Source organism: Ictidomys tridecemlineatus, chromosome 1 (assembly GCF_052094955.1).
Source record: "Ictidomys tridecemlineatus isolate mIctTri1 chromosome 1, mIctTri1.hap1, whole genome shotgun sequence".
Classification (NCBI taxonomy): domain Eukaryota; kingdom Metazoa; phylum Chordata; class Mammalia; order Rodentia; family Sciuridae; genus Ictidomys; species Ictidomys tridecemlineatus.
This window is the reverse complement of record NC_135477.1, coordinates 46,250,695-46,266,841: the sequence shown is the minus strand read 5'-3', so window position 1 is coordinate 46,266,841 and position 16,147 is coordinate 46,250,695. Positions and strand designations below refer to the sequence as shown.

Here is a 16,147-nt window from a genome sequence, read left to right as displayed (position 1 = left end):
AAGGAAGGATAGTCTTACATATATATATGACTAGCATATTTATGCAGTAATGATAAGCCTCATTGCCTAGCTCAATTCTTCTTCTTTCTCTACATTTTATTGGATATAAATATGATGTATAGAATTCATGATAAAATCATCCCTCAAGTTAAGTATACCCCAAATCATGTTAAACCATTGATTCACCAAAAGATATTTTTTAAAATCTAAATTTCCATGTACCTGTTGAAATGTCTTATTTCACTGAATCTAAGATATCAGCAATTTCAAGGCTTACCATCATTTTATCATTATTTTACTATAAACAGCATAACTGCTACAATTAAGCTATGATGCAATGTCTTTATATTATACCAATTGTAAGATATATTGATTTCAGAAATGTTTAATGTGAAAATGTGTGTCTTAGAATTGATGAATTATGACAGCTTTACACCCTATAAAGCAAGTCGTTACAGAATAGAAAAGGAATATAAAAATCTACATGATATTCAGATTTCCAAACATTTTTCCCAGTTTGTAATAAGCCAAATAGATTAAAAATAGCAAAGATGTGGAAGTTGAATACCATTAACCAGCTAATTTAATGGACCTATATAGAACTGTGTACAGGAATTTACATTCTCACATGCATATGGGACATTCAATAAATTACTCTAAGCAAAACAAACAAGTTTGAACAAATTTCAAAAAGTCGATATTATACATATATTTCTGACCACAGTAAAATTTTAATTGAGAAATTAATACTACAAAGTTAGCTAGAAAGTCCCATCTATTTGAATATTTTTTAAAAAACAAATTATAACCTATGGCTCATAAAATAATGAAAATTAAAAATTCCTAGAGCCAGATGTTAAAAAAAGGACTTTATATAAACATGGTGGCATGCAACCTTTAAAAGGATCTTCTTAGCTAAACAAAGCATATATACCCCAAACAAACAAAACCTACCGAATACATTTTTAGTGGTCAAAAGGTAATTTTTCTTTTTCAATAACTAAAATGTATATTGTGCTTTCAACCCCAACCATTCCTCAGAGGCAGAAACTTATTCATGTATGTTTGGCAGGGTGAAGAGCAGAAAAATAAATTCTTTGTTTTGGTGTTCTATGTTTTACACTTTTTTTTTTTTTTAAGTGCTTGGTGCATGTTGACAGATAGCTTTCTCACAGTGCTGTATGAAAGTATTACCAACAGTGTAAGAGGGTTCATTTCCCCTCATGATCTCAAACATTACATATTATAATTGCCATTTTTGTCTAAATAACAATGACACCTCTTCCCCAAAACTCTGTTTTCTATGCTTTGTGAAGCTGAATGTGCTCAGAAGCTTTATTGGCTATTTTTATTTGTTGTAAATTGCTGTTTTATTGTTTACCCATTTCCCCATGGAGATATTAATATTCTTTTTTGGTTTGTGAGAAACGTGTATTACACTAGAGATAATAACCCTTTACCTGTCATAGATGATAAAGAATGTATATTTTTAAAGTTTTTAATTTGTTTCTTACTTTTTTATAGTGTTTTCCATGCAGAGGTTTTTAACTTTTCATATAACCAAATCTGGAGACATTTTCCAGAAAAAAAGAACATTCGTTGATGTTGTTGCTTTGTTTTGTTGCTTTCTAACATTTAACTGTCTCTTTAACATTTATTAAGAGGAACTTTATTTTCTGACTGACATATCAATTTTATTCTAGTCTAAATCCCTTTATAATAAACCTGCTTCTTTTTAATTTGTACCATGAGTTCCTCTTTCAGTTTTTTACAAGTTCAATGTTATTTAACTATTAGAGCTTTGATATTTATGCAGTAATGATAAGCCTCATTGCCTAGCTCAATTCTTCTTCTTTCCCTACATTTTATTGGATACTTTCCTTTAAAAATTATAACCATTATGAATGCTTTTCTATTTCAAAATGATCTCAACTACTCATCTTTCATTAATTAAGATAAAATGCAATATCTTATCCCAATGTTGAAAACAACCAATCTCTTTGATATATCATTTTAAAGTTAATTTGACCCATACAGTAGGATTCTAAAGTAAGAAATACACCTACCAGTTTGAAGAGGGGAAAGTAGAAAGGAATAGTTACACTCTGATGTAACCAAATTTTTGAAGAAATTATCTAGGGCTATTTATCTGATTTTATTTCCCCAAAGTGCCTAGTCTATTCCAGCCAGACAAATCTCTTCATTATTCCTGCTTGAGGCCATTCACATTTTAAATTCTCAGCCTTTGCTGAGAATATTCTTTGCCAGGGATATTCATTCTCTTCCTTTCTGTTATTAAAATCTGTTGTTTTTTAAAAGGGCTCTTTAGGGCCAAACTCTAGCTCCTTTAGCATGAAGCATTCTTTCAATATTTGTAGCACTTGTTATCTGTTCTGCACAGTTTAAATATTATAGAATTGTTTCAATTATTAAAGAAAAAACTGTATATAACCCTAACTCCTTTTTGTGTATTACATGTAAATATTTTTGATATGACCACAAGGTGATAACCCTAGTGAACTTAGTTTTGCATGCTATTTTAGCATAGTCTCATGCTTTTCTTTATTTCATGGTTTGACTCATTATGACTATTTTAGTGACCACCCAGTATTGCACAGCTAATGCACTGTTATGTATTCAGTCTTTGCTTACTATCATTCTTTATAACAGAAATCTCTCCAGTAAAAATCTTTCTAGTGTAGCTTTCCTCTCATTGGGGCATTAGTTCCCCAGAAGAGACACCAAGGATAGGAATTAAAGGGAGAGAAGCTGAGAAGGTTTTCAGGCTCAGTATGTGTTAGCAGATGAATTTCATCCACCAGTTTTCTATTTGAGAGTTCTGGTACTTTAGGAGTCTTCTCTTTACTGGACATAAATATGTTTTATGGATTATTTAGAGAAGGGAAAAAAGCATATGGAAACCCTTCAGCTCCTAATTCTCTGGGTCATGTATTAGTTAGCTCTCATGTAGTAATTTTGTCTCCCCAAAGAGATCGGAAGATCCATGTGTGAGGCTAGAGTTGATAATTTATGTTATTCTTCATTCCCCACAATATCTCCCCAAAGTGTGGCAGGCATGACTGCCTTCAGTATTTGCTTCTTGAGTGATTGATGGGGCTGGGGGTGTAGCTCAGTGGTAGAGTGCTTACCTTGCATGTGTGAGGCACTGGGTTTAGTCCTCAGCACCGCATATAAATAAATAAATTAATTAATTAAAGATTAAAAACTATAAAGTCATTGGCACTTTCACAAAATTCCTGTGTTTCTCAAACTAAAGGTCAATTATGAGAGATGCATCCAGCAAACAGTATATCTTTGGATTGCTGTCTCTAAAAATAAACGTGACCTAACTTTACCTGGGGAGGTTATACCTGTCCTTGGGATCAATGTTACCTGAAATTTTTGATAAGCATGTGTGTGCTGAATTTCTCTACAGTTTCAGACTCCTTTTATTCTAGCTCTTATCTAACTAATTCTCAAGGCATGAGCTATTTAACGTCTTGCCATTTTCAGAGTTTGATTAGACAAAGAACATGGCCCCTGCCCTTTTAAAATGAATGCCTTGGGATTCTAGAAAGTCCCTTACCTCTACAGGAAAGTAAAAGGCAACTACGTTAGAAGCACCCTATTGCCAGAGTTTGCAGCAATGCTCACTCTCCCATTTTATCTTACATCCGGAACAGTGTCGGGGATGTGATATCAGTAGATATTTGTTGAATGGTTGAATGAATCTGTGTGCTTAGATTGCATCAATCCATTACTCTACAAATATTTATTGAGCTCCTGTGAAGCCAATGTACTAGTTACTGTGGGGGAAAAAATGATGGATCCTATGTATGGCAGAGGGACTGGAAGTAATGGTCTTTAGTTTTATCCAGAGCATTTCCTACCATTCATGCATTCTTTTTGATACTCTCATGCCACATCCACAATCCAAATAAAGCTCCTAGAGCTGCACTGCTATGATGTCCCTGCCCCATTTCCCCCAAAAGGCTTGCAAAGGAGTTGACTCCTGGTGCTGGTGACTCAGGGTGGACTGTGACTAGGATGGCTCCAGATGGATGCTTTTGTGGAGGGTTCTCTTTTATCCTGGCTTGCAAGCAACCTGAGCAGTTATATTATAAATGGGTAATTTACCACCTCCTCCCCAAGGCTTCCTTGCTGGCCCTTTCATGGACGTTGTTACCAAAGGTTACCAGCATGCCTGGTGCCTTTGATTTTTGTGGGCACTGCAGACCAGAGCAAAAGAGTTGTCGCCTTGAGCATCTGCACACTGGCTCTCACATGTCCCGCAAATGGGGACCTGCCAGCCCTCTTCCCCAGATGTCGTCCTGACCATTGATTTTTTTTTTTTCTCTGCTCACTGTTGCAGTGATTAGCCACAGTGAGGCCCGGGCACTGAGCTCTCCACTTTAATTATTCATCCTTATGAAGAAAAATTTCCCTCGTGTGCTTTATTCTGCTCCAGCCCCAGCCTGCGCGCACACAGACTCCTCCCACCTCCTCTCCCAAAGTGCCTTGTGTGTCCAAGGGCCTTTCACAGGGGTGCTCGTTCCGTTTATGCCTTTAATATGCATTTTGTGTTCTGCCAAGGGGGTCAGGAGGGCACGTGGAGAAGCCAGATGGCTTACCTCTTCCCTCAGGAAACGTGCTGCTATTTAGCTGGGCAACTTCCCAACTCAAGGCAGGGTGAGATTCCACTGTTTCCGGGTAGAGTCGGTTCAGATGCCACTGTCCCCAAGCTGGTGGCTCCAGGCTCTTCTAGGCTATGCACTTTTCTACTTCACCACCACTCATTGGTGTTTTCTGCCAGAAACAGCATTTTAGGAGATATCAGAAAGGGGGGCAGGAAGGGAGGGATGGGAAGAGGTATCCCATGTTATTTATGGCCTTTGCTCAGATACAAATTCCCCGTGATTTTAATTCCACTGAAATAAGAAACCATAATCCATGGGTGAAGAGACAGAGGACAAACTTGGTTAAACTGCAAGTGCACAGAGAATGCCCATCTCTCCCCATTTCTGTTTTTTCTCGTCTCCCTTCTCTGCTGCGGTTTCCCAACTTCAACTTTTGAAAAGCCAAGCAGTTTAACTGGCCAGGCCCAGGGAACTTATTTGTATGCAGCACAAATTTCAGAATCTGTTCTCAGCCTGTGCCGAGTGAAAAATGGCCTGCATTTTCTTGATAGCCCATGTGGTTGTAAAGAATAAATGGCTAATGAATTACAGATGAACATTGACGCAAATTAATCTTCCCGCTGTCCCTGGGTTATATGGCAGCCATTTAAAAGTTTAATCAATACACTAAAGTTGAAAACATGCAGGCACTGCAGTTGTTTGGATGTAATAAACATCAGAGGGAACCGGGAGGTTTGCACCCAGTCCATGTATCATAATGACAGGTATTTATGTTTAATGGACTAAATATTTTTTATTGGAAGGGAGCAAATGTCAGCTTAACTTTGTGAGCCCCGCATTCAACTTTCCTTTGAGGTTGGTGAAAGACGGCTGACATGTCATTGGAAATGAAATGTTAAAGGGGGGAAAAAGGCACCACGGAGACAAAGCGAGGATCCGGAGCCGTCGGGCGACGTGGTGCGGCGCTAACATTCTGCAGCAATTCATTAACGAAAACGTAAACTCTGATATTTCTAATGCTGCTGTAAAATGGTTTACTAGGAACAACTTTAATGGTTATTAGCGAAAACAAGTGCCCAGATCTGCCAGATATCCTGTTCGGTTGCAGGCTTTTGTTTGAAAACTCTTTACCAGGTCATACTTGCTGGAGATTTATAATTAGTCTCTTTTTCTTAATGTGAGAAGTGGGGAGCAACAGCGTGATGGCTCGGAGCCCTTGAATTCCATAGATCTTTCCTTTTGAACGCTGTCCAATGACTTTAAATAACCATGTGTTCTCTTTTGGAATACTTATATCTTAATTACTTTTCAAGTCGATATTTGTAGCACTGCTGCGAGTCTGGTAGGATCGCAGTGGCTGAGAGGGAAAGGGTTTTGCCCAGGAGCAGTGCCATCTTGCTGGACAGAAAGAGGCTGGAACAAAAGAAAGGAAATGTCCTCATCTGAACAAAAAATGCAGACCTGCTTCTGTTTTTAAATTTACTTTTTATTTTCCTTTTATTCCTCTCAAAATAAAGCAGACCAAATGTTACCCCTGATGAGCACAAGATCCTGGAAAATGACCTATGCTTTACAGAAATAATTACAAGCATTTTGGACAAAAAAGAGCTTGTTTTTAAGTCCCTTCTGCAACCAATTGTCTGAGGTCCTCTTTGGTGTTGGGGGCACACTTAATGGCAGAGCTCTGAAGAAAACAATTCAGCAGATATTAGGGGAGCTTGCAAGATGAGGGGAATAACTTAGCTACCCCAAATTTTCAAAAATATTGGATATGTTCTTTTCAAAACATATGCATTTTTTAAATAACAGAGGTTTGTGTTCTAACAGCCCTAAGATGCAGAGGAAATCAGAATTTTGTGATATTAAATTAGTCAACAAACTAATGGATTTACTGGTCCTTCATCTTCCCATATACATAGTGGGAGAAACTTTAGGGATTGAAGACCTATTAGCCATGATGTCATCCCAGCCCCCACTGCTCCTTTAGGTTCTGAACTCAGTGGGATTTTTCTTCTAACTATCCTAGAAGATTGATTCATTTGCTTATTTGTTCAGTTTGTGTTTCTGCCATGGGAAAATTAGCTTCATGACCGTGGATGAGAGGCAGGAACATGCATGTTTTTCTTCTTTGCTCCTACAATCCCAGGGTCTGGACTGTCGTGGGTTCTTACGTGGGACAGTTAAGGGAATGGAGGGCAATTATTTTTTATTGCCTTTGAAAAACATGGCTGCAGCCATTTTGCGACTCACCTAATATGATTTCTAGGTATTATGATTGTTGGTTTACATACATTAACTGATCTTAGTTGTGACCCTAGAAGATTTAAGTTATTATCCTCACTTTATGGAAACAAAGACTGAGGTCCAAAGGGTATTATATAATTATTATATTATTATATAATTATTCATGGTCACCATTAGTATAGAGTGATCCAAGGATTTGAATTCTGGTCAGTTTGTATCAGTTATACAACACTCCTTCATATTCCTGTCCCTCATCACTGGTGGTAAGATCTGACTAAGTGACCCCATTTTTTTATGTCAGTTCATGGCCAGCCAGCTGTCCAGGTGGCTTCGAGTGGACAAAAAGAGTAGGTTCACACTTTCCTACATAAACCTGATATCCTGAGGCCTACCTATAATGAATAGGTATTGCTTTTTTAAAAAAAAATTAAAATTGGCTATTTGGTGATGGGTAAATGGCGTGATCCTCAGGTGTTTCTGTGGTCTGGAGAAACACGAGGATGGATGTCTGGCAAATGGTAAGGGAACTATGTTGGATAAACATGTGCTCCCCAGCAAGCAACAGAAACTCAGCAAATAGTAATCTAACCATGCAGGCACTTCTTTTCCTCACGGGAATAAGAACAGAGGTAGGCATTCCAGAACTGTTGGAGGGCCTGAAAGAGGAGGTCAGCAGGCCACAGATCCTCTCTGTCTTTCTGGCCCACTATACTTAGCATGTGGATTTCATCTTCATGTTCTCCAAATGGCTCCTAGTGTCATTTCAGCACCCTGCCTGGAATGAGAAAGGAAGGTCTTTTTTCTGCAGGGCTTTCCCTTTTTATTTGTGAATGGACAACTTCCTACAGATGTATTGCCCAGACCATATCACTGGGAAGCTGGAAAATGGAGCATTTCAATTTTCATGCTCTTATGGTAGAGGAAAGCCAGAGAAAAGATATCTGATCCACAGTGTCTGCTACATGAAATCACTCACATTTTTCATGTTCCTACAAAAGGCATGACATTTTGCTATATACTTTACATACATCAACTTATCTTTACAATCTTATTACAGAAGAATGTTTATTCCTGTTATGCTTGGAAATGGTGAAGCTGGGATTTGAACTTGCCCTTGGCTGATTCCACCCTCAGCATGCTTCCATAGCTGCCATTTTGATCTCATGGTAAAGGATGATAGGCCCTTTTTAGTTGTTCCAGCTCATGGTAAGCGAGTTGTTGTCTGAAGTTACTGAACACATGGAGTCTATCTCATTGATGCTGAATGCATGCACTGCTGTAGGCCATCATTTATCATTTTATACTCAACCACTGAAAGTTTTATACAAAGTAGTTAAGAAGGTGGGCTCTGGAATCTGTCTAGATTCAAATCTTGCCTCCTTCACTTTCTCTCTGTAAATTCAGACAAAGCACATAAACTATGCCTCAGTTTCCTCATCAGTAAAATGGAAGTAATGATAGTTTCTACAGCATGTGCAATTTGAGAGGAGTGTTTAGAACAGAATCTGGACCTTAGTAAGGTTGGTAATTACTATCACTATTACTATCTGCAGTTACTGCATCTTGGTCTGTCTATGTGAATGGTTGAATTCTGGGAGTCCAGGCCATGCTCTTATCCTTCCTCTAAATACCGACCAAGTTTCCACTTAACCTTGGAGACACTGAGTAAAACCGCATTCTTCAAATTGTTACTCCATTAGTTTAGCCTCCTTTTTTTCTTTTTTCTTTTTAAGTGTTTTATTTGTTCTTTTTAGTTATAAATGACAGTCGAATGTACTTTGACATATTCTGCATACATAGAGTATAACTTCCCATTCTTGTGGTGGAACATGGTGTGGAGTTTCACTGATCGTCCATTCATGTATGAACATAGGACAATTACGTCTGATGCATTCTGCTGCCTTTCCCTTTCCCGTCCCCCTCCCTTCCCTTCATTCCCCTTTATCTAATCCAGTGAACTTCTGTTCTTCCCCCTACCCCTACCCTTAATTGTATGTTATCAGCCTATCAGAGAAAACATTTGGCCTTTGTTTTTGGGGGATTTTAGTCTCCCTTTGGCCTCAACTTCTGAACTCTAAAGTAGGGAAGAGTGATGTAGTGTACATCACAGGACTACTCTGATGTTTGAATGAAATAAAGGCACTTAACATGGTTAGAACAGCGTGTGATACATAGAAAAAGCTCAGGGTGAGCTATAAGTATTATAATCGTTCATGGAGGGCTAGTATTCAAACACTAAAACTCCATGAGATATAATCTATAATGTTAAAAGTAATTTTTCCTAGGTCATCTCATGTACACCATTATTGAAAAGAACATATTCTTCTGGTAAAACCATATTGAGTATATCCTGTAATCCTGGTATGTGGTAGATATTGGTGATACAAAGATGCATGAAACACAGTGGAAAGCGCAAGTGGAGATAAATGGGGCAGCGTCCATCTTTGATAATAACCAAATACTTCCAAAGTAAATCAACCTTGGGTATGAATTTTCTACTTATTCAAGTAGAAACTAGTGGAGACAATCAGATAACCATACTTGGTGCTGTTGAGCAGATTTGATATATTCTGATACACTTTTGAAAAGCATTTTGGACCTATGTATTAAGGATAGAAAATGTTTAGCTCTATTGATTTAGCAATGCTATCCTTAAGAATCTATCCAAAGGAAAGAATTGAGAATACATGAGTGAAGCATCTTTATATTCACTATCATAATGTTTGTAACCTCAAAACACATACATAAAAAATCATTATCCAGCTAGATAGGAATGCTAAGTACATTGTTTCATGTTCGCAAAACACAATGTTATATAGCATTCAAATTATGTTTAAAAGTTTTTTAATATGTTAGGAAAATATCAAAGCAATAAAATAAATGAATAAAGATATATGTGAACTCATCCATGTTTACAACATGTGGATAGAAAAAAGACTAGAAGACAAAATATCAAAATACTAAAATACTGTGGTTAGTTTTGGACCATGTAATTAAACGTGATTTTATTTTCCTTTATACCTTATTTTTCTCACATAGAAGAAAATTTAGAGCAAACTGCCAAGCAACAATGTAGTCTTTCTGAAAATATTTCTAGAAGAAGCGGTGAAAGTTAGAAACAGGGTTTGGTATGAGTTAGGAATTTTCAACTACAACTAAGAGACCAAATAATGGTGGCTTTAGCAAGATGCCCTCCATATCACATGAACCCCAAGTGTAGGCAGTCCAAAACTGGTATGATGTTGGCAGGAACTCAGGCCTCTTTGATTTTTTTGTTCTACCTTCCAGCAGACTGGCTCTTGTCTTAAGTTTGATTTGTAGTCACAGCATTATTGCTGTTACTCCAGCTGTTATTTCCACGTTCCAAGTAGCAGAAAGAAAGAAAGGGCAAGGTCAGCATTACTGTGCTCAAGAACATAGGAATTCCGCATGTAAAAGAGAAATATGGATACCAGGTAGCAGACCCTACTTTCAAATTTTAATTCCAACTCAGCCACTCAATCGTGGGTTGACTTTAACAAAGGCTAGTGCATCAACGGTATCATAGAAGCTTCAAGAATCTTCCCAGTACAGCACCAGATGCAACCACTATCATCACCTGTGCTTGATATACTATATGAGATCCATTGGCCATTCCTACTCTTGTTACCTCTGTGCTTCAGTTTTCTGTTTTTAAAACAGATATGATGAAAAGTTTGTTGCCTTTTAGAATTGGAGTAGGAATACTATGATTTCATAGTAGTGAAAGTCTTTGGGAAGGGTTATATGCTGTGCAAATATAATTTTTAGGATACTAATCAGAGCTGATGGGAATCATTCACTGCCCTCTAGTCACTTTTGAGGTTTTTTTTCATGATATAATAATGAGTGGGTTTTTTAAAGTAATATCAGAATTTAATTTAAGCAATTGTTAAAAATAAAAACTAAAGAAAAAATAAATAAAATAAAAATATAAACTGAAAAGTATAAGAAAAAGTCTCATGATACAAAATATACAAAAATGAAGATATATTTTGAAGTTAAATTCATTCCTACTTTTCTTTTTTATCATTTTTTAAATTAATTTTTTATTTGTATGTGATAGCAGAATGCATTACATTTCTGATTACACATATAGAGCACATTTTTTTCATATCTTTGGTTGTATACAAAATATATTAACACCATTCATGTCTTCATACATGTACTTTGGATAACAATGTCCATCACATTATATGTGGTGTTTTATTTAATCTTGGGAATTGGACATCAAGGGTGTCCTCATTTGACAGGGGCAGATGTTGAGACACAAAGAGATTTGGACCTGGGTTGTATGACTCCTAGGTATATGACGTTGTTTCCATAACTTAAGTGCGCTTAGGAATCTCAACAGACTGGTTAAAAATGCAGATGCCTATGATCAGAAATCAGATTCTGTGACAGATAGTCTGCACTTAACCCAGCATATCACAAAGAGCAGCAGTGTTCCTGAGTCTGGGCTCCTCTGGATCCTGAGGATTTTTGGGGTTTTGTTTTCCTGGCAGGGAGACTACAATCCTTATGAGTGGATATTTTTAGTGACATGCCAATATTTGGGAGACTTGGACATCTCTAACAGAAAACAGGTCATTCACTTCTGAGCCTGCCTCTCGTACAATCATATGGGTATTCTGAAGTGAGAACACAGCCCAAATGATTTATTTTGTTAGTTGGGTTGTCATTATTTTCCAAAGAGAAAGTCTTGGAGACCAAGAATAAGGACTGACTGACCAAAGGAAGTGAAAAGTTATTTTCCCGAAAGAAAGTTATTTTCCACGCACCTTACTTGTGAACTTTCCTATTGGCCCACTAACGGCAGAGGTACAAAGAGGAGGTCTGTGTTTGGCAATGGATGGGCTCCCCAATGCAGAAGGCATGGGCTGTGCCATTTAAAGCTCCCAAGAGACTCATTTCCCCCTTGAATGCAGGAAGACTCTCAAAATAACTGAATTTTGGAAATGTTGTTGTTTTTTAAAATGACTGTTCTTTTTTTTGCAATGGATCAGAACCAGTGGGACAAACCCTAAGTTGTGATAGATTTATACTCTGAGGGAGGTTAGAAGAGGGAATGAAAGCTATGGGCAAGGATTTTCATGGACTGCATCGTAAACTGCTTTTGTGGGCCCCAGGGAGAATGTAAACACTACTCCAAGGATTCATGGATTTGAATTCTGTTTAGATCCATCCATTTTATAGGCAATCTGTAAAAGAAAGACAAGGAAAAAAAATAATATCAGTCACCTCATAAGGTTGTTTAAAGGATCAAGTGATGAGATGATCCATATAAAATACTTATCTCAGTGCTTACACATCGGAAGCAGAGTGAAGTTAGCTATAATAATGATACTGCTAAAATATTGCTGCAAAAAATGTCTTTTGGTGGAACATCTGTATTGAAAAGGGAGCTTTGTCTTTATAACTAGAAAATGCATTTTGAAAATTTCATCATAAAACAAAATTCTTTGAAAAAGCCAGAAGTCACAGAAATACTGCTCCTTGCATGGGTTCTCTAGCTCAAACCATCTTTGTTATAGAGGAGGGAGCATGGAACGTGGAGTCAGAACAACTGAACAAAACAAAACAAAACACAGCTTTTCCCTGTAATATTTTGTTTCCTTGAACCCATTAATTCTCACTCTCTTCATCTGTGGTCTGGGGGTAATAAAACCCAGTGGTCCTGGAGATTAAATGAGATATTGTATTTTCAACTTCTCAGTGTGGTGTCTGGCACATAGAAGATGATCAAATAAATGGCTGAAGCTGTGTAGGGCTGGAGCAGCCAACAGGGCTCTGGGGAATGTGCCATGATTCTTAGGGATTATCTGCCTTCTGTCTTGATCTTTGGGGATATGCCTGATGCATAAGAAAAAGAACACTGGAAATCGAGATTTTTCTTTCTTTCTTTTTTAAATGTTAATCTTCAAATGGCCTAAGGGTTTATTGTGTGATCTTTGGGGGCAAAGATTTTGTCATGTCTTTCCTTTAGTGTTAGAAAATACCCAACCCTACTCTATCAGCCACCACAATGTAGCACTACTCAGTGTGTCCCCACCCACACTTCTTGCCCTTGGGACTCTGCCTGGTGCTCCTTCAACATGAGAAAGTCTCTGTGCTTAAGCTTTTATGGACAGTAATCACCTTTCTGAGTGGGTTGCTAGATATTGCACCACACAGTCCCTATAGCACATGGGACAGAGTAATTCATGATGGGGACATGGGGATACGTGAATTGAAAAGCAAGGGCTAAAAGTGGATGTCCCATCTGCTTTGTAATGGAGGAAAAGCTTTTAGTCTTTCCGTATTAAATATGATATTAGCTATGGGTTATTTTGTAGATGAGCTTAATCAATTTATGGAACTTCAGTTTTTTTTTTTCTGTGTTGCTGAGAGTTTTATCACAAATGGATAATTGAATTTTGTCAGTAGTTTTTTCTGTGTCAGTTGAAATGGCTGCATTTTTTTCAATCTATTGAGATGGCAAGTCATGTTTATTTTTGAATATTGAACCAACCTTGCATCTCTAGGATCAACTCTACTTGATCATGATGTATTATACTTTTAAATGTTGCTGGATCATATGTGTTAATATTTTGTTATAGCCTTCTGAATGTGGTAGTTTTGTTTTCTTATATTTATGGTTTTAGTCTAGTCTAGTTTAGTCTAGTGGCTGGACTCATAAGTTAGTATTTCTACCTCTTCAGTTCCCTGAAAAAGTTTGTCTAGAATTTATATTTTTCTTTATTAAATGTCTGATTGAATTTTTTGTTAAAGTCATTTGGCCTGGAAATATATTCATGGACTGGTATTAAGCTATAAATTCAGTTTATTTAATAGATATAAGACTTTTCAGGTTATTCATTCTTCTTTTGTACCTAATCTTTTATTTAAAAGAAAAAGCAAATTTCACCTCCTTTAAACCCCTACTTTAAATCATTGTGGCCATTAGATAACCATGGTATTCTTCATGGTTTGATCACAAATTCTGCTCATGACCTCCTGGGCCTTCTGTTGAGTAAAGACAGAAAAATCTGGCACATGTGTACATTCATTGATTTGTTCATTCGGCAAACACTTCCACCACATTTCAAATTCCAGGAACTATGATAGGGATTGTGGATTCAAAGAGAATAAGAGTGTTCCTGAGTTCAAGTAAATTCTATTTAAGTGAGAATGATTATAAAAAGCTTGGCCATGCTACAAGGGGCTGTGTGTAATGATGTGTGGTCAACAGCACAGAGGGAGAGAATTAGTGCCTGGGAATTTAGGGGAAGTTTCTCAGAAGAAACAGCATTTGAATTGGACCCTGAGAGATGTGAGAATTCTGACAGAGGGGAGTCCCGTCTCCTGAACTGCCGGGGGATGTTTGGGAGCAATAAGCCATTTTTCAGCTTTTCATAGGATAAGAATATTTACTTTAGAAATTCATTGTTTAGATCATGGGACCCAAAATCTAAATGACAAAAAGTCAAATTGATTTAGTTTTCATAATTGTTCTGTTTCTATGTTTCTGAAATGCAGTTGACATGTCTGTTATAATCTTCCTGCAGAGTGGATTTAGGCTTTAATTATTGCTTAATAGTGATTCTCAGATTTTCAGATACTATTTTGATTTAAATTATCATTTTGATATAAATTATCATTAAAATTATCATTTTTGTAGTTGTGACAATAAACAAATGTCTTCTTCAAAGCCGACATGGCCTTTGAAATGGCCCTTGAGTGCTGACATTATGGTAACCGAACAAGAACAACCATTTATAGATGGAGTGGGGAAGGAGAGAGAATGAGAATCACAAACACCTGTGTGTGGCCCTTAACTCAAAAGAGAACGGTGCACAATCTCTCCCAGAGCTAATTCACTATGATCATTCACAGTTTACTTTAAGTGAGTTGATCATGCCCCGCCAACTTCATCTGCTATGCCGAGTTACAGACTGGACTCCTTGTCCTCTGGATATGTCATGAGAAACAATATCTTTGCCTAAACTTGTGAACACCTCTTCCTCCCTGGGGATAGCTTTGTCTAGATCTTTATCATGCAAGACCCAGGTTTATGTCACCATGACTGCCGTAGTTGCTGATTTTGTCATTTTTCCACATATTGACTTCCAAGAACTCCTGCTGACATCCAGGAGCCTCCAGATTCATTGCTTTACATAATTAATGAAGACTCTTTAGAAATGAGGGTCCCTTGTTTTCCCTTTTCTGTTAAAGGCACCTACTGACTTCCATTTTAAAAATAGATGCTATCTCACTGATTGGCTTATTACTCTTTCATACTAAAATATAGCTATAATGGCTCTGTGGCATTGTCAGTAACTTAAGTATTCATGAGTATTTAGAAAAAGCCCAGATAGCTTACAATTATTCTAAGAGGGCTAAATATATCATCAAAGCATTGGGCTCTAACAATATGTTTATAAATGCTTATTCTCAATTTAAGAAAAAAATAATTTTAGGTGTGTGTGTGGGGGGGGTGGTTTTTAGTTTTGGTATAAGTGATTGAATCCAGGAGCACTTAACTACTGAGCCACATCCCAAGCTCTTATTTATTTATTCATTTATTCAAAGACAGAGTCTCACTAAGTTGCTTAGGGCCTCACTAAGTTGCTGAGGCTGGCTTTGAACTTAGGATCCTCCTGCCTCAGCCTCCTGAGCTGCTGGGATCGTAGGCATGCACCACTGTGCCCAGCAAAACACAAATTCTTCATATATATTTTCTGTTCACTCTATGCTGGGCTCAGTGCCAGGCCCTAGAGGGACTGCTGTAGACAATGAGACTTCCTGCTCTCATGGAGCTTGGAATCTAGCAGGCTGTTGGTTCATTCGTTGACATCTGAGCATACGTGTTGAATTACATGCCAGGCACTGTGAGAGCTGCCAATGCTTTGCTCTACAGGTATAATATTGTGCCTGGCACATGGAGGGCCCATAAGAAACATTTAACTATAAAATTACCCTTCAGGTTCTCTTTACATACTTTATATTCACGAGGAATGTGGAAGGGAAAAAATTCTTTAATCAATAGCAGAGATGGCTTTTTTCTTGCTACAAATCATATTTTCTTCCTCTCTCTCTCTCTTTTTTTTTTTTTTTTGTGTGTGGTGCTGGGAATTGAACCCAAGGCTTTGTGCATGTGAGGCAAGCACTCTACCAACTGAGCTATGTCCCAGCCCCTTCTTCCTCTTTTGAGAGTGTCAGACTAGCCTTAACGTCACAATCTCCGTGTAGTTAGATATGATCACACG

At 37.5% G+C, this 16,147-nt stretch overlaps 1 protein-coding gene across 14 annotated transcripts in view; it reads left to right on the top strand.

Annotated features, from left to right (window-relative positions):
• Positions 1-16,147, top strand: part of Lrmda (leucine rich melanocyte differentiation associated) — a 994,383-nt gene that overhangs the window by 954,163 nt on the left and 24,073 nt on the right. The gene's annotated exons all lie outside the window — the stretch shown is intronic.